General features: G+C 37.3%; 1 long non-coding RNA gene across 1 annotated transcript in view; it reads right to left on the bottom strand.

The window, feature by feature from the left end:
• Nucleotides 1–3,352: 3,352 nt before the first annotated feature.
• Nucleotides 3,353–19,917, bottom strand: part of LOC131423325 (uncharacterized) — a 66,682-nt gene continuing 50,117 nt past the window's right edge. Inside the window, exons 3-4 of the long non-coding RNA XR_009224722.1 lie at nucleotides 7,137–7,219; nucleotides 3,353–3,733 (exon numbers count right to left, since the gene is read on the bottom strand). This is a non-coding gene — a long non-coding RNA (uncharacterized LOC131423325). The remainder of the gene's footprint in view (nucleotides 3,734–7,136; nucleotides 7,220–19,917) is intronic.

Here is a 19,917-nt window from a genome sequence, read left to right as displayed (position 1 = left end):
TTTGTCTGTAGGTGTCAAGATTTCATGTTCTGAAGGGGAACTGAGGATTTAATGTTTCATGGAGTATTTGTTCCTCTTTGTGTCCGACTGAAAACCCATCCTCCTTACCAAGACACCACTATGGGGGCAGTGTTTGTGTGTGTGTGTAGAGGGGACAGAGATGTAAGATTCTTGGCTGACAGCCTATTTTACTTTGTTTAGAGAAATTTGTGTAGGAGATGAGCTGGCCTGGCTGCAGCTCTGCTTCACCCAGGACCACAGCAGCACAACGTTTAAATCCAAAAGTGCTCCACTCCCCTCTCCACAGAGGCTGTCAACAAACTGCCAGAATGGCTGCCTGTTCTGTAGGAGAGACTATTCAAATGAGTTTGGTCTTATAGTGTGGGGATGAGGGTATCCATTGTATATCCAAAAAGTGAATTGATAAACTGCATTTTCACTCTTCAATAATTGTTTTGGCAGCCTAAAGGAGAGGGTCAGACCACCAGTCCCCAGTTAGAAGCTACTGTCATCAGAGAGATGCATACCAGCTTCAACAACTGCAATGCCATATTCAACATCTGGTTACTTGGAAGCACAATGATCATTGTGTGGGAGTAGCAATTTTGAACTACTGCTTTTATGTGATATTTACCTAGTATTCCTTGTTCTGTGAAGATACCACCCGAGCAAAAGTAGAGCTCCAGGGTAAGTCCCTGGACAGAAATGGCTAAGTAAGCAAAGTTAAGTGCAGCCCTTTTAAAATTTACATTTAACAAAAACACTTGTAACCGGGCACAGTGATGCACACCTGTAATCCCAGCAGCTTGGGCGGATGAGGCAGGAAGATCTTGAGTTCAAAGCTAGCCTCATCAAAATTGAGGCGCTGAGCAACTTAGTGAGACCCCATCTTTAAATAAAATGCAAAATAGGGCTGGGGATGTGACTCAGTTGTCAAGTGCCTAAGTTCAATACCAGGTACCCCCCACCAAAAAAAATGAATAAATAAAACAAAGAAAAGAAAACACTTGTAGTTTGTTACATGTTAAGATCAAAATAATGTAAAACAAAAGTTAAGAGAGCCTGAGGAACCAAACATTAAGACCGGCATTGGTACCTGATTCACCATTCACAGAGCAATATTCCCAAATTTCAATATTATCAGAAACATGTTAAAGCTTTTACTTTTGCCAGATACTCATCTCTGAACAGCTCAGGAATTAGTCAGGTAGACAGCCATATATATAAATTATTTCATCATGATATGATGAAAGTTAGTAAAGCAACCCAGGAATGATTAAACTCATTTGAGGACCCTTCCATTTTGGCTGCACATCCTGTAGGTTCTGTCCAAACAACCTAAAACTCAGGATCAATAATTGCTCAATGTGTTGTAGAACTGGATCTTGACAATAGTTGTACAACTCTACAAACTTACTTTGAAACAGTCAATTGTTAGTTTACAATGAGATAACTTATGATGTATAAGATATGCCTCAGTACACAATAATAACCTTTATAATAAGCAACAAATATTGTTAAATAAATAGCCATTGTGATTTTTTTACAACTTGTTGAATTATCTTCATGTCTAGCCCAATCTTTCGTGAAGAAATACTCGATTAATGGAGTTTCTAAACCCCAATTTGTTATAAGAAATGATTTGTCAAACTCTAATTTGTTTTATGTACAATTAACCATTTTAGATCAAAATAGACATCTGTTGGCTCACATCATCTTCAGCAACACACAGCATACAATGAATTATAAAAAAGTATGTTTCAAATCTAGACAGTATGTAAGATGAATATTATTTGGTAAAGAATGGAAATAAGAAAAATTTTATAATTACATAAAGAATGTCATAAGCATCCCTTTAATTGTCTAATATCCCAATAAAATTATACACATATATATTCTCTCATAAGAAGATAGAACTTACAATATGGCTATTTCTGTATGAAAGCTGGATGACTTACATGGGGCAGAGGACAGGTCTTCACTCATTTAGCATAACTACTAAACTTTTCATTGAAAGGGAAATATTCTTTCTCTAATGTAACTTCTATTTTCACAGATTTGAAATAATGACCATAAAATTAAACAGTGGGATACCTTACAAAAGCCAGTTATCATTCATTCAAGCTCTGTGAGCCTTGACAATTTATCTAAAACTAATTCAGACCCAAAAGTAACTTCCCATAGAAAATTGCTGTTTTCTTGTGGCCTAGGAAGTCAATCAGCTGTTAAGTACTGTTTAATCTGCAATGTAAGGAAACCATCCACCTCTAGGGAATTCAGACAAAGTAAATGGTGAACACTTAGAACCCTCCATTTATATCTAATTACCTTTTTTTATTATAATAAAAGTTTGAAAAAATGTTTTCAGCAGTTTGAGATTATGAAATTATTTATTCCTACTATTTGCCATTGCTCATTTATATAAAATTAATGTTATGCACAATGGTCCCATAGTTATTCTAAGGGGGAACATAACTGCTAATTTCCAATTATTAGTTGATGCATGCAATAATCCTTAGAGCTAAGTAATATTATTATACACTCTCAATAGATTAAGAAACTGAGTCTTTTTTTTAATATTCTTTAGTTGTCAGTGGGCCTTTATTTCGCTTATTTATATGTGGTGCTGAGAATCAAACCCAGTGCCTCTCCCATGCTAGGCAAGTGCTCTACCACTGAGCCAAACCCCAGTCCCAAGAAACTGACTCTTAATGAGCTTCAATGCCTTGGTCAAGTTTAGTAGGCTAATAACAAAATTCAAACCCAAGACTGATTCTAGAATCAGTCAATTGTTAATAAAGTAAGAAAAGCTAAAAACCAAGGAGTCTGATATGAAATTCTGACCTAGGGATATCTTTCTCAGGAGAAAAATCCGATCAAGGCCAAATTTGTACTGACTCCCAAAAAACTGATTTGCTCTCCAACCTACATACAAATGTTATGATACAAATTGTTGGCTCATGGACAAAGTTGTCCCCAGGGACTGATGTGAAGAAGGACTCTACAGGGAGAAGAGGTGAATTGTCTATATAGCTCAAAGGGAAGCAGCTCATCCAAGAGAAACAGGCTCTGGCTAACGAAGATTTGGGATCCCTCAATTAGGGTGGAAAAGTATAAATTGACCACAGCTTCCAGCTGCTTCAGCTAGGTTACCTTAATAAGAACATTAGGCTATCAATTGCCTGACCATTGAATCCAAATGCAAATAGTGTCTCCAACTGTTTAGAAGGGAAGGGGCAAGCTGAGCAGTACATTTTGACGGGGAACTCCCTACATATTTTCTTGGAGCTCTTTCTTCCTGTTGGCAGCTCTTTCTTCCTCTTTCTTCCACCAAAGAAAAACATGCTTTCCCAAGAAATCTGAAATTATAAGGTGCTCTTTTAGATGTTGCCACATAATTTACACTTCTGGCAAAGACTGTGTCAGCAGTCACTTGGGTTATGTTCTCATTCAGTGCACCGGCACGCACATGACTTGATAGAGGCCTTATTCACTGGGATGACCATGGATGACTGTGCTTCTGTTGTCCCAGTTGGACCATTTGTTCAGTGGCTTGATCTGCCGAGTGACTGGTTAACCATGTTATCCACAGAGCATGTGAGGTGGAGATGAAGCACAGGTGAGTATAATGAAGGGCTCTTTAAGCTCTGGTAAGGTTACAACTGGGTAGCTCTCCTTGCCTTGGCCAGGTCCTCTAAAGTTTTCCGCTTCTCCATGTTGAAACTTGGCCAATCTTGTCAGCCCAGTGACAATGAAAAAAAAGAAAAAAGAAACTCTGTTAATAGGATTATACGATTTGGGGAGTAGAATGTTGTTACAGATGATTTATTTTGAAAGCTGATTTCGTTTTAGTGAAAACAAGCTCAACCCCTTACACCAGAGACTGTGGTGCCAAACACAATCATTTCTAGTTTGAAAGATGTGATTGCTTTTTAATGTGGAAATTTCACAAGGTTACAAAGAGGAAAAAAATTAAAGTCCTTTCATATAACAAAGTCACTTTGGGATACGGGTTGCAATGCCCTGACAGTGTCCAGATACCCTGACCACATCACAAGTCAGAAAGGTGGATCAGTTTGATTTACACCATTTCTCAATTGTGTTTTTCTCATGGCTTTTCAATAGTCTAGTAGTTGTTTTTTTTTTTTAACCAAAATAAATAGAGTAAGATATTCTATATACTGGAAGTATTCAAGGTCGGGCAAGGACAGGGGACATAAGGGAAACAAATGCAGGTAAAAAAACTCAGTTTGTAACCCTGTGCATGCATTGCGAGTGTGTGTATATGCATGTGTGTGTGTGTGTGTGTACTTGTAATGTATTTGAATTATCCTTTACCAAAACCATCTGATTTGCTTTCTGTAGTTTAACAAGAACTGATATTTAAGTCTGTTCCAACTTAAACTGATGCTTTTTTTCCCACCAAGTCCTATGCTATCTTCTTCTCCCACTGATGTACCTTTGAGAAATTTTAAAGGAAATAAAAATTTAAAAATCAATTTTAAAAACATGATCATTAGATATGACTGAAGTTGTGATTCTGCCACATTTTATCAGACCTTACAACCCTTTGCTAATATGTAATTCAGAGTGAAATTCTTACAAAATAGTGGAATATGGAAAAGGTGTTTCGAGTACTAAAAAAAATCACTAAATTGAGAAAGATCAAAACTTAAGCATTATTAAAAGAATCCAAGGGGGGCTGGGGTTGTAGCTCAGTGTTAGAGCAGTTGCCTAGCATGTATGAGGCCCTGGGTTCCATCCCCAGCACCACATAAAACTAAATAAACAAAATAAAGCATTGTGTCCATCTACAACTAAAAATAAAAATAATAAAAAAAAGAATTCAAGGATCTTTGTGTGAAATGCATTTCCCCACCCTTAAGTTAGGCTTTCTTTTTTCTTTGTTTGACATTTTTATTTATTTATTTATATGTGGTGCTGAGGATGAACCTAGGGCCTCGCCTCACACTTGCTAGGAGAGAGCTCTACCACTGAGCCACAACCCTAGCCCCTTAAGTTAGGCTTTCATCCTGAGTTGTGGAGAACAGTGCTGGGGGTGGGACAACATAATGACAATATGGCAGCATTTTTCAGAACCTTGGGTAGAAATGTCACATACACTTTCTGTCCTTCCAGTAATTGGTTGTTGGGTTTTTTTGCTTCTGTATTTTGAATCCATGTCACCCTGTTCTTTTGTGATTGGCAGGACTCCTTGCAGAAGCTTGGGTGACAAGATTATTGCATTAGTTAGACTCAAAAGGGCCGGGAAACGTGATGGTCTTTGTTGAGGTGCAATTTGGGGGAATGAGTTGGGAGTCAAAAAAGTAAGCAAGTGAGATTAGAATGCCCAGTTTTCAGTTTAAGCAAAGGCTAGTTAGCATTTTATACTTCCACCATTCATTTAATATTCAGGCTAACCCAGAAATTCCAGATCAGCTAATTTTGTGTGTTGAGTATGAATTGCCTTCCGTTTTCCTTTTTGGATTTTTCCTTTTCTATTCATTATCACTCTAGTTCTTATATTGAAATATTGGCATATTAATTTACTATAGCATTAATTCGTAAGAGCCTTGGGCACTACAAAATAAAAATGAGGATCATTATGTGCCAGTGTCACTGGTGCCTAGAAAAAGAGCTACATTTCATATCTTTATCTCATTCAATATTAGCAAATGCTTGAGGTAGAAATTTTTACCCTATTTGCAGTGAGGAGGGGGTAGTTTAAAGACAAGGATTTTTTTAATTTTTATTTTTTTGTAGTTGTAGATGGACAGAATGCCTTTATTTTATTTGTTTATTTTTGTGTGGTGATCGAACCCAGTGCCTCACATGTGCAAGGCAAGCACTCTGCCACTGAGCCCCAGCCCCAGCCCCAAGACAAGGATTTTTAAAAAGTGGATCTATCTACTTCAAAGCCTCTGCTCATTCCATTAAGACAGTCTACCTCCCAACTTCAGTTAATCTAGCAAAAACTTATTATTCTAGTCATTGTTCACTTTAGGACATCAGTCCTTAATTATGAGGCCTTGAGGGAAAAAATGGAGATATTGAGATGATGAGAAAGTGAAAATATTGCTTTCTTTTATTAATTAGACAGATAAGTATAAATTACTACTGACTGCATAGGTTTGTCCAGCAAATAAGGCTCTTACATAATAGCATCTTATATTTATATTATGTGCACAGTTTTTTTTTTGCCCTTTCCTTTGTGTTTTCACATTTTATCCTTCCAAAAACACAATAAGCAATACAGACACAAAAGTGTTCCCATTTTACAGAGTAAGAAACTATGAGGATAAACAATTTGTCCATGAGTATATGGATAAGCAAGAAACAGGAATATAAAACCAGCTTTACTTTCTGGGGCTGGGGTTGTGGCTCAATGGCAGAACACTTGCCTGGCATGTGAGAGGCACTGGGTTCAATCCTTGGCACCACATAAAAATTAAAAAATAAAATAAAGGCATGCTGTCCATCTATAACTACAAAAAAATTTAAAAATTAAACCAGCTTTACTTTCTAAACTCCTAAGCTAGTTCTTATTCCTTCATGGTGGAATATGAGATTCATTTTCTGCGTAGCTCTAGATCCTAAGGGAACGGAGTCATCCTGAGTATCCCTCTACTAGGCTGCTTGTCACACATTATTTAAGTGATTGGGTCATTTATCTTCATATTCATCAAGTGCATGCTCCTTGAAATGAGGGACTCATTTTTTCTCTTTCTCATAGGAAAATAAAAAGATATCTTGTTTAAGTTTCTAAATTGAACAGAGTACCAACACTTAAGTCCCACTATTCCGAAGTGACAATTGTCAATACTTATTGATATGTTTATTTCTTTCATCTTTGTGTTCTGAGCACCTACCATAATGTCTGGCATATTGTGGGTACCTGATGAATATTGGTTTAATTTAACTATGGGAATTAATTAGGAAATGTGTTACCTAGTATAGAAATAGGGGTTGGGGTTTCTGTACTGCTAAAGCCGTCACATCTGCAGTAGTTCTAAAACATTCATCCATATTTTACTGTTTTTTGGTGATTCTAAGAAAGCTTTGGAAAGTGCGTTTTTTTTTTAAAGGTGAACTATAACTGCCCCTGAGACAATATTCCCACAATGAATGAGTCTTACCAGGTATTGATTGATGGTTTCTTCAGTCTAAGAAAAAAAAATGGCTCCTTCTTGAATTTCAGTGGTTGCTAAGACTGCACAGTCTACAGAGGAATAGAAAACTACATGAAACCAAACTCCAAGCTCAGAGGGCAAGCATGCACACTGTACCAGAAATCATGCTAGTCCAATCCAAATGTACTAAATCCTTCTGTAATATGTGGTCAAGGAGTTAAGTTCTAAAGGAAAATGCAAACAGCAGAAAGTGGAAACCACATATGTCTGTCTCTTTCAGTCTCTGTAAAGGAAGGTGGCAGCAAAGCATCTTATCGTGTCCTCATACTTCACCCAGCAAGGATCACCCCACCGAGTGCTTCGAAGGAGTTATACAATAAGGGCCAAAGTTTGGGTTTGGAAAAGGGGGAAGCACACTGACTCTGTGGCTTGTTATGAGATCCTGGGAGGAGCTTTGAGTGCTACAAAGAGTCTTTCCGCTTCTAACCTTTCCAGCCTCCTCCCACTCCCTCATGGGTCTCGTTCTTTTTTCATGGATGCTTGGCAGGCTGGTTGAAAAAGGCTAATAGGAGAAAAAGACCCTTCAACTCAGGTCTCCTTTGGTATGACCTGTGACTATGGTGCCAATGGTAGATAGTAAGACCTAAAAGCAGCCTTCTTTCATTGAATCTGTCTTACTGAGAGGAAAAACTGCTCTGTGTGATGGCTTTATGGCAAAGGCTGGCAAAAGCTTTGCCCTGCATACTGAAAGAGAGACATTTCTGACCGCAGCTCATGAACCACACTTATTTACTCTGGCACATGCCCACTATTTGTTCATAGGCTTTCTGTCTCTACTAAATGCGTTCCAATTTTGGAGGCTAAATCATTGCCAGTAGTTTCCAGGACATTCCGCTAGGCTAAGCAAAATTGCCCTAAGCGGTAGTCAGAAACCACTGGAGTAGTATTGTAAATACAGACCATTTGCAGAAAATGAAAGATACCAAACATCTTATCTTTTTTGTACTGTAGAACCATGGGTCCTATCTTACAGAAAGCCAGGCAAGGCACTGACAAGAAACAAGAGGGAGGTACAAGGGCTTTCATCCTCACTAGAGCTTAGAAATTGTGCTTGAAACCATTTTGACAGTTGGTCACAGCCTGAAACATCTATAAGTTCGAGGGAGGACTGTGCTCAGGAGGCAAGCTAGGGATTCCGCGCAGCTTAACTAGCAGTAGCCTTTTGCCTGCTATGGATTTCAACATGTACCTAAGATCTGAAAACAATAGATCAATGATGAGAAGAGAACGGTGGCCCTCATGGACTTCTCACTAACCAGCACTGCATTCAATAATAGTCATGTCATCCCAACCTGTCTCATCATCTTGGGCCTAAGGATGGCTTGGTGGGTTATGTGGAGCCATGCTGATTTAAGATCTGGAATAATTGGCTGAGTGGGGTGGCACATGCCTATAATCCTAGCTACTTGAGAGGCCGAGGCAGGAGGATCGCAAATTTGAGGCCACACTCAGTAACAGAGTGAGACCCTGTCTCAAAAAAAAAAAAAAAAACTGGGCTGATTGGGAAATTCTCCATTTGTAATTATACATCCAGACACTATTAAGCTGCCATACTCAGGCAGAGACTAAGGAAAGAATAGATGCATACATAGTTCTTTTTGCATGTTTCCTGTTAGATTTTTTTTGTAACCAGAGCAGAGGTTTTAATTAGACATGTACATGAAAATTGAATAAGTGTGTGCATTATAAAGTCAGCTCATCAATATGACCATGTTTGTGTTTAGAGAGAGGACATTCACTCCCAAAGCAAATAATCTGTCAAAAGCAATGATTTCTTTTGAGGTGGCTGAGTAGATTCTTGCAAGTACTCCTATGTTTTACAATACCTCTTGAGACTTACTGAAACAAGTTTCTTTCATCCTAAGGGTGAAGCAAAATTAAGTTGAAATAAGCCACAATTAAAACTCCATGTGTTGAGGGAGAAGGCCGGGCTTACATATCTCTATTCATGTGTATTCTGTTAACATTTCAGACATTTTAACTTTGGGTAGTGGACAGCATGAAGGGGGACTAGGTAGGAACAAGGCCACCACATCAAACTGATAGTGGGGTAGAGGAAACATTTGACACCTCCCGCCTTCTCTGGCCCCTGTCTGTTTTTAATTTTGCTAAATCATTCCCGTCTGGAGATTGTATATTTTAAGTTGCCTCTCCAAGCTACACAGAGGTACAGTGTCAGGGAGCCTGATCCCAGAGCCAGGCAAATAGATGCAAAAGCTGTAAAGGCCCCAAGCCACAAGAAAGACAGAAAAGGGGCAGGGTGGGGTGGAAGCCATAATGGCATTAGCTTTTATGACATCTAGGGAGATAGCACTGAGGCACAGAATTTCTTACATGGTAAATTTAAGACTTTATACATGTTTGTGTTTTAGGAATTTAATATCCCTTGAAAGTTCTAGAGGTGACTTCCTGGGAGATATGATATTCCATGAAATTTTACTGTAAAAGACATTCCCCAACAAGAGACATCAAAGTGGGTACATTTGTCCATTATAAAAATGAAAGAAATAGTAAAGTAAAGCCAAAAAAAAAAAGTGACACTCAAATGTGTGTTGCACACATACACAGGCATAGACACATCACAGTGCCACATAGCACATAAATAGTGAGCTTAAGAGAAAAAAACAATGACCTGCCTGTGTATCCTAACACAGTCCCTAAGCAAGTCAGATCTGTTTGAGGGGAATTTCAAATGTGCACATTCTAAGCATTGACTTTAACACATATGTGTTTCCAAAATAGATAAACATCTATGAGTTGGGCATGATGATAGTTTCTACCTAAAGAGTCATCAAGAGGCTCAAACAGAACAAAGCAAGTAGAGTTCTAAACATGGGACTTGAAACAGAATCAGCCCTCAAAAATTGTTCTATGCTGTTATCATCCCAAGACTTATGTGATATGGGCATTGTTTTAATGTGGTGCAAGAATGAAGACTGAGAGCTTCCTTTCTCGAGGGACTAGTCTTGACCCTATTTATAATTGCTTCAGTCTTTTATTTCTTTCTCATATGTGTTTTTCCTACTCAGGTTTAGTGGGAGCTCTATGAATTTAGCATCAGTGCAATATTGTGTTCCACCATAATAATCTCTTGGCAGCGTTGTTTCTGTGGCTTTCATGAAAGGAAACAGCAAGGATGGTGTCGGCTCACATGGCAACATTATCACCACTTACAGGAATGATTATTTTTAAAACTACTTATTTACTCTTTTACTAATAAACTAGATGCTGTTTATTACTGTTCTGAGACCATATCGTTTTCCCAGAGAAATCTCCCATTGGTGGCTTGCATCTAGCCTCAATAGAATTCTTTCTTACAACTGAACAATTATGACTCTAGGTTGTTTTAGTTAAAAATCCTTCTGTATGTATTATTATTTAATAGTTAGAGGAGGAGTGGAGAAGTTAATTCAAATGGGTGAACAACTAATAAATGAAGACCAGAGATTCACAGGGTGTGTGAATGTGTGTGCGTGTATACACCCTGATGTCCCGTGTGCATTTATGTGTGTGAAAGAGATGAATTTTCATGCAGAAACTCAAAAGAATGGGATCCTAATTAGAATAAGTTATACTCCATGTATGTATAATATGTCAAAATACACTGTGCTAAAAAAAATAAAAGTATGGCAATATGTAAATCAATGGATGTGTAACTGATGTGATTCTGCAATCTGTGTATGGGGTGAAGGTGGGAGTTCATAACCCACTTGAATCAAAGTGTGGAATATGATATGTCAAGAAATTTGTAATGTTTTGAACAACCCACAATAAAAAATTTAAAAAAAAAATACACTGTGCTGTCAAGTTCATCTAAAAAAACAATTTTTAAAAAAAATCAAAAAGAACGAGCAATGGTGCTCTTGATTCCCACTGGAAACCACTATAAGTCACATAAAAAATTTTTCTGAGGTTAAAGTTAAATTAGAGCCCTTCCTAGTCAACTTGGTGAATATGTTCTGGCTAGGCTCTGAAGATGCTCAGAAAATCTTGGATTAACAGAGCAAAATGAAATATAAACAGTATCAAATCAGAATTGCAGTGGGCTTTTTTTAAAAAAAAAAAAAAGAAAGTTCTTTGGTTTAATTCATTATGTATTCAGGAACAAAGCATTGCTGCTGTTTTCAAAGAGACAGTGGAGAATGGCGTGAAGATTTGGTCTGTGGCATATAAGCACTTAAAAGAAAACCGCGCGGATGGTAAGATGACATTCTAAGCAGGAACCAGCTGCAGACACTTGTGCATCAGTTGTCTCTGATCTTTTAAGAAACAGCCAGTAAGCAAACCATGGGGTGAGGCTGGGAGTGCCTCAGTGAGGATGCATGTGCACATGGGAGGGGTGCCGGTACCCTTTCTTGATGCCAACCCATGGGGAGAAGAAAGGGATGTAGGGTCCTTGGTCTTCCTGTTGACAGAGCAGTCAGGCATATTCTCCTGCTATCTATTTCTTGCCAGCACTTCCACCCTCAACTGCAAAGAGACCTGACTATGCAAAACAAATACTGGGTCTCTCCCTGGCTGCAGGGCTGGGCCTTTCTTACTCAGAACAGGTGGTTGTGTATGTGCATACCTCTAAAGGTACTAAAAAAACATGTCCTTGTCCCCAAAATATTGCTTCCACCAATTTGAAACAGGGCTCCTGAATTTCAGCACTGAAATTCGTTGAGTTAAAGTTCTGCTGCTTTGCAGTCACCCATGAAATGTAAGCCTCATACCTACCACCCCCTTATTAGGAAGGATAGTGTATTAAACTTCTTTTCCCTTTCTACTCTTATTCTAAACAGAATACCAGATCACTTCCTGACCCCTTGGAATGCAGAAGTAAACATCCAATGGTAATAGAGCATGAGTCAGGTCGATATAATAGGAAATTTGGTCAACATGAGCAGACAAGATCCAGAGCATATCAACTCGGATAAGGGCCACAGTGAAGGGAATTTGGGTGACCAGATTATGAAATTATACTTTGGGGCAGGGGGAAGTAGGAAAGAGGAAGAGTCCTTCCAAAATAGGTAAATGTTAGCCAAAGAACCATCCCCAACCTTTCTTGAGGTAAGCTCTCCTAGTGAGTAGATCATCCAGCAAAAATACATTGTAAAAAAAAAAAAAAAAGTCACCCCTCTCCCACAAATACATACTCCACCCCAATATGTCCCATTTGTGAGGCTTGTAGCTGCTATATTGCATCCTTGAAGCTTTACTGTGAAAAACTTATGACACAAAAATATTCAAAGAACCTAAAATTCTTTAACCAAATGATCATTTTCCGTATGTCTCAATTCTAACACCCAAGCCCTGGCTTTAGTACATTAATACAACCTTGTCATATTGTGGGCTGGAAGACAGTGAGTGAATCTTTTGAGAACTGCAGAGACATGCACAAGCTACTCACAGTAACTCTGCAAAAAAAAGCTACAATACATTTGAGGTAGTTCCCATTTCATGGTTAAAAACAGGTAATCATTTTTAAATCAATAAAAAAACAGATTTTTTTTTTCTCTTAGTCTCCTTTGTGTAAGTCTTTACTCTTTAAGAGAACTGTAGGCATTTTTAATATATAATATGACCTACTAAGAGGATCCCAGTGGAATTGGTTTCCCAGAAGACAAGAGACCTAATGTATCAGCTCACCCTCCCCAATCACCTGATGCCAAATCATGGAACTTCCCTATCCATTCAGGCACTGAAGAGCTCTTGGGGCAATTGCTGAGGCCATGTTCATAAATAGGCCCTAGAACTCTTAGAAAAGAAGCTGCCTTGATAAAAACAGGAGGATTCTCCTTAGAATTTGTTATGGGTTTTCTAGGAAGGGCTGGTGAAGTAGGGTGAAGAAGATAGAGTTGTCGCCTGAAATAGGAAAGGGGATAGATAATCATTACAAGTTTCCTTTGGCTATCCAACCCAGTTCCTGAGATTAAGAAGGAATTTAACAGCCTGGTCTTCCTGGTTCTTTCTTAATTTTGACAAAAGCATAGAATTTGTTTAAATCAATACCAGAAGAATACCATTGATATTTCAGGGTCCATCCGTATTCTATGATGAAGCTGACTCTGCAAGTAACCATATATTTAATGTACTTTCATTTTAAGTAGAGAACAGGAGAAAAACATTTTAGATTCTTTGTCTCATTTGATTTAATTTTTCAAGCAAGCTATATTCAGGAATGATAAAGTCATTCCACATCTATTATCCCAAAATGCTCACCATGTTTTACTAAGTATATTATTTATTCTCATAGCAACTGTTTCAGGAAGGCAAAAGACAGCAGCATTTTTCATAGTTTACAGATGGGTTACAAAACAGCAGAACAATTAGATAAAAGACAATTCAGTTTTGTGTTTCCTCACTAGTTGTTTTGTCTCCATGATCTGGCATTACAAAAGACTTGTTTTTCATTTTTGTTTGTTTGTTTGTTTTGTTTTGTTTTGTTTTAACATTGATTTTCCTACTTTCAGACTACAGGGACACAGTCATAGGTGAAAAAAGTTGTGATTGATTTTCCAAAATTAAATAATGAATCAATGGCAGTGCTGCTCCTGCCATCAGCCAAGAATATAGTTGTAGAAACATGCAATCCCAGAAATGTCATTCCACTCAGCCACTCAAGAAAATCTTTCCTTGTGAGTCAAAGAGATTAACTAGTTTTAACAGAGATTACCCTTGAGGAGGCCACCCAGATTCACCTTTCAATTACTTGTTCCCAAGTAGTAACTCTAGAGACATTAGGCATCTCAGTCCAGAAATGCATGTGTCTCACTGAAATTATGTATACCATAGTGGGTTTTCCATTCTCTGGGCTAAACTTAGCAATCTATTTCAGGCTTTTTCTACCAGATAATGTTTCCAAAGAGAAATGTCTCTTTAATATTCTTGTGGATTAGGTCGTCAGACAAAATTTTCCCTATACAAGGCTGGTACCTCTGAACAATTTTGATGCTGACCCAGCAAAAGCAATCTCTACATTTGGTCTCTGGAATCTGAGGAGGAAAACTAAAACAAGTGGTCACTACAGAAGGGGGTTTCAATAATTACTTTAATGGGAGAGAGAGATTTTATGTGAAGGCCTTTGTGACAACTCAGGAAGAAACAATCAAAAGGAAAACTGTTTTCACAGCTTGTGACAAAGTAATACCAATAAATAGGAATGGCGCCTCGATTGTTTATCCCAGAGACTCTCATACTTCAGTTGATCGTATAATTTATCACCCAAACCAGGATTCTTCAGAGAAAGGAACTACAGTTTGCAATTATGCTGGAACAACAGGTGTGAACCAGGACAGTTTAGATAAACAGGGCATAGGGTCAGTCTACTAATACTGAAATGAGACTGTTGGAGAATAGTTTCTAATCAATGTTTAATATGTAGAGGGGTTTTATAAGGAGTTTAATTTATGCTCACTTTAACTATAGAAGTTAGTGATGTCTTAGTTATGTCCTCTTTGTACTGATTATTAAATCAGTAAGCCTTATCATTTCAAATGACAGGTTATCTCATATATGTCAGACATGTTTGAAGGAATGTCTCTCTCTCTCTCTCTCTTTAACATTGGAGACCAGTTAGTTGACCATAATAATAATGTACTTGTCTCCTGAACATGAATGGCCAGTCCATGGAAGGTAAGTTTACCGGGAAGACAGGAGTTTTCCATCTTTCAATAAGGCAAAGGGGAGAGAAGGGAGAGGAGGGTTCATAGGGTAGGAAAGACGGTGGAATGAGATGTACATCATTACCCTAAGTACATGCACAAAGACAGGAACGGTGTGACTCTACTTTGTGTACAATCAGAGATATGAAAAATTGTGCTCTATATGTGCAATATTGATTGTAATGTATTCTGCTGTAATATATATATCAAATTAAAATTTTTTAAAAAGTGATGTTCATCCCAAATCAGCTTGGGGGATATGAAATCATTGTTAGCATGGAGGTTGGCATATAGTAGATACACATGAAATATTTTTTTAATAAATTAATGACAGAGATTCAGAAGAATAAATAATTTTTAAAAATAATTTTTAAAACAAAAAATAAAGAAGACCAGGAGTGTAAAACAAAGGGGACATGGAGAGGGAGGAGGGGAAGGAAAATGGAAGTACTGGGGATTGAAATGGAGCAAATTATAGTCCATAAATATATGAATAGGTCAAAATGAACCCCACTACTATGTATAACTATAATGCACTAATAAAAACATTTTAAAATACAAACACACACAGATTTTGATAAAAATCACAGATTTGTCTTTATTCCTCTCCTTTTAAACAGTTGCAAATGACAGATAAGATACACAGGAAAGTCAACAAATTGTCTTTAGAAATCACAACATAAGTTACTATACAGAACTAGTAGAAGAGTATCTGTATATAACTATAAGCTTAAAAGATGAAAATCTTTCTTTTCTTTTTGAATTACTTGTTAGTATGAAAAATTGGATTAAAGATATTTTCTCTCATTTAATCAAAGTATTCTAACTGGCTCTTTAGAAGCCATCATCTTGGAAAAGGAATTTGATGTTGGTGGTGAAGAAAGTTTGTCAACTGCTTGGCTATGAAATAAGAGAGAGAAGAGTCTTAAAATTCTTTATGGGAGAAAGAGGAAACTGGAGAAAGAAGAAACTGGAGTAAAGGAAAGAACTTAAAAGATAGTTAAAGGAGATATTACTTTTGGAGAAAGCTGGGTAAAGAATAATGGAAACTCTCTGATTTTTAAGGAAAGTTAAAACAATTTTTTTTTTAATTTTTAAGGCAGGATAAAATTAAGATGGAGAAATAAACCAATTTCATGTTACTTGAATACGCTGAAGAAGCAATAGCAAAACTCTCAACAATCTGTTCAACAGAGAACATTTTTAAAACTCCGTAATAATCATTCTTTAAAATGTTGAAGATACAGCAGTGAATAAGACAAAGTTTCTATTTTCATAGATTTTATATTCTAGTGCAGATATATAATAAGCAATTATTAATCAAAAACAAGTACAACACATCAAATACTGGCAAAAATAAAGCATGGTAAAGGTGCAGAGTAACACAGGCAAGTGCTGTTCCAGGTAGGACATTCATGAAAGGTAACATCTGGGCAGAATGAGAGAGGGAAGTGGGTCATGTGCATACCTAAGAACCTTCCAGACAGATGCTATAGCAACTGCAAAGGCTCTGAGGTGGGAGCACACCTGGCACATTCAAAAAACAGTGATGAGGTCAATGTGGCATGAGAACAGTGGGCACAAGTTTAGAAAGGTAGGGTGAATACCAGAGGTACTTGAGGCCTTAAGGTCTGTGGTAAGGTCTTTGAATTTTACTGAGTGTGGAGGGTTTTATACAAAACAATGACATAATCTGAATTATAATTTAAAAATTTTTAAAAAAAAATTTTTGGCTACTATTAGTGAACATAATTTAAGGGAAAAGAGGAAGCAAGGAAGCTGGTAAGAGTGTATTGTACTAATCCAGGCCAGTAATGCTAGAGACTCAGACTAAGGCTTCATTGTTGGACGTGATGGAAGTAATCAGAGTCAGGACACATTTTGAAAGTAGAGTTTCAATGTAGTTGTCATTTACCAACATGAAAAGGATGAAGGAGAAGGTGGGTCTGTTTTGAACTTGTTAAATTTAAGATGCCAGTTTAAAAGTTAAATAGTGGTTTCAAGAAGACATAGTCTGTAGTTTAGATATAGGATGGAATTTGGACAGACCTCAGCATGGAGATTGCTCTTCAAAGCTAAAGACTGGATGAGACCATCAAAGAAATGAATTAAAATAAAGAAGGCAGTTGGCCCAGGATCCCTGAGCAGTCCAACATTTCAAAGTGAAGAGGATAAAGAAGAAACTGAGAAGGAACAATCTGTCAGGTAGCAGGAAATCTGAGGGGATGAAGGGGTGTTCAGAAGCCCAGGAGAAAAATGAATTTCAAGAAGGAGAAAGTGATCAACTATGACCAAGGAGTTGAGAAGTAGAGAAAATGAAGACCAAAAATTGACCATTGGAATTGGCAAGTAAATTCCAAAGGTGACCTTGACAAGAGAATTTAGAGAGAGTGGTCAGGGATGAAAACCCAGAGGGTGGGTTTAAGAATGAATGGGAGAGGGGCTGGGATGTGGCTCAAGCGGTAGCGCGCTCGCCTGGCATGCGTTCCGCCAGGGTTTGATCCCCAGCACCACATACAAAAACAAGGATGTTGTGTCCGCCGAAAACTAAAAAATAAATATATAAAAAAAAAGAATGAATGGGAGAAGAGGAGTTATCTTTCCAAAAGCAATGGCAATTTTTTCAAGAAGAATTGCTGTAAAGGAGTTGGGGAAACGGGAGCAGAATTTGCAGGGCGTGTGGAATTGAGGGAGGTTTCTTGACTTTCGTTATTGTTTGAGATTGGGAATATAGCATATATGTGTGCTGATAGGAATAATCAAGAAAATCAAGACATTTTCATAAAATAAATAGGGAGCTTAACTTCCTAACTGAAGGGAGTTGAAGACTCTAAAGTAGAAATGAGGATTTTAGTTTCCTCATTCTGTATTAATTAGAAAGAAAATTGGTTGAGAGAGGAACTATCAGTACTATTACTAGGATTTCCTGGTCAATCACTTCAGCTGGGCCCTATTGATAATGGTGAGTAAAAGAGAGATAAGATAAAGGAATAGAAAATTCAGGAAGCTTCAGAGAAGTGGTCTAGGAGGAGATATGAAGTGAATCCATGAGATACATAAACATCAAAATAGGTTGACCAGAAGAGTCAATCTGGAAAGTTTGGTTAAAGTCCAATTTGGTTTAGGTTTTATGAATTATTTATCATGAACTTGTGTGTACTTTTTGTGGAAAAAAAAATCAGATAACATAGAAGTATATAGGATAAAAAAATGAAAGTATCCACACATACAAATAGACACACACACACACACACACACGCACACACCACTTTCTTTCTCCCTGAGGGAACCACTCTCAACAATATGGTGCATATCCTTACAGGTGTGTGTGTATGCATGTGTATGTGTGTATGCATGTGTGTGTATAAACATATATGTATATATGTACGATAACATTACAAAATTTGGATCATGTACTATTTACGCAATTCAGCAACTTGCTCTTTATACATAACAATATGTCTTTTGTATTTTCTACCTCAGTAAAAATAGCTCTCCTTTGCAAGAAATATGAATAGGTAATACACTAACATGATACACCATATAAAAGAAACAACAAGATGTATACGGAGTCTTCTTCCAATTTCCCTGCCAGTTTTCCCCCAGAGACAACCACTATTACGAGTTCCTTAAAAGTCTTTCCACAGTTTGGCAATGTATATAAACATATTAGACATAGGTATATATATACGAATGTATGTACTCAAATGGAGCATATACCTGCTTTTTAAATCTTAACTATATACCCTGGAGATTATTCCATACAGAGAGTTGCTTCATTCTTTTAAATGGCAACATAGTATTCTATTGTATTTTTATTTAATCAAATCCCACACCTGAATATTTCTTTTTTTAATATTTTATTTTTTAATTGTGGTTGGACGCAATACCTTTTACTTCTTTATTTTTATATGGTGCTGAGGATCAAACCCAGGGGCCTGCATGAGGTAGGTGAGCACTCTACTGCTGAGCCACAACTCCACCCCACACTTGGATATTTCTAACTTTTTACAATTAGCTGAATTATAACCATGCTGACTGTAATTCAGAATTTACTCATCAAAAGCAAAGAGAGTAAATCAAATAGAAAGAAGACCCTCCAAAAGGGATTTGAGATTGCAAAGAATTCTGCATTAAGACTAAGTCTAGGGCCTGTGGTTATGGCTCAGTGGTAGAGTGCTTGCCTTGCATATGTGAGCCACTGGGTTCAAGTCTCAGCACTACATATAAATAAATGAATAAAATAAAGGTCCATCAACAAATTTTTAAAAAGTCTAAGTCTAGGGCCTTGACTATGAGATATTAAAATTAATCTTTGAAAGGTAATTTGAAATTATAAGTGCTAATATTCTTATTTTCAAAAAGAAATGAATTGTTTTTATTAATTACTTTCAAAGATACAAAGAGGAAATCCTTTCTGTTTGGCATACCCAAACCCTCTTACTGACCTGGATGGAGCATTTTTTCTGAGACCAAACAATGAATGTCCAGACAATCATTTTTGTTCATAGAAATGACTGGTTAAGAAACCATGCTTCTCCATATGGCATTTCTCAATAGTTACTTTACAGAGAAGCTGGTTTCACAGATGTTACAAATTAATATCATAGAAGTGCATTTTCCAGGCATATTCTGGGGAAAAAAGTGATACTTTCCTTCTATATAAAATATATTATTAACTGAATTGGCTACAAAGACAATGTCTTGTGGTGGCTAGAGTCTTAAGGGGTAGAGGATTGTCAGTTCTATGACTGGTGGGTAGGGGAGTAAAGTTGTACCATTCAATTTTCTTTGATTCCATTCCCCATTTGGAAATCACGAGGAATACCTTGATTCATACCTCCCTCAGCATGCTGGAAGAAACAGAAATGTGAACCTGCACATGGCAGAAAGATTTCAACAAGATGCTTTTCATGTTATCATGTTAATATGACTGGCCAACTGATGGCTCCAAGGACCAGGTGGGTATAGAAGCAGAGAGAAGGGCAAATCAGAGTCAAATGAGATTTTTCTAACTGTTTGCCTGGTATCCTCCTTCTATTCCAGTTGAGAACTATTAGGACTGAAGAGAACTTCAGTGG

This window comes from Marmota monax, unplaced genomic scaffold (genome assembly GCF_021218885.2).
Source record: "Marmota monax isolate L192 unplaced genomic scaffold, Marmota_monax_Labrador192_F-V1.1 WCK01_AAM20220418_F8-fsc00144, whole genome shotgun sequence".
NCBI classification, from domain to species: domain Eukaryota; kingdom Metazoa; phylum Chordata; class Mammalia; order Rodentia; family Sciuridae; genus Marmota; species Marmota monax.
This window is presented reverse-complemented; position numbering and strand designations above follow the sequence as displayed.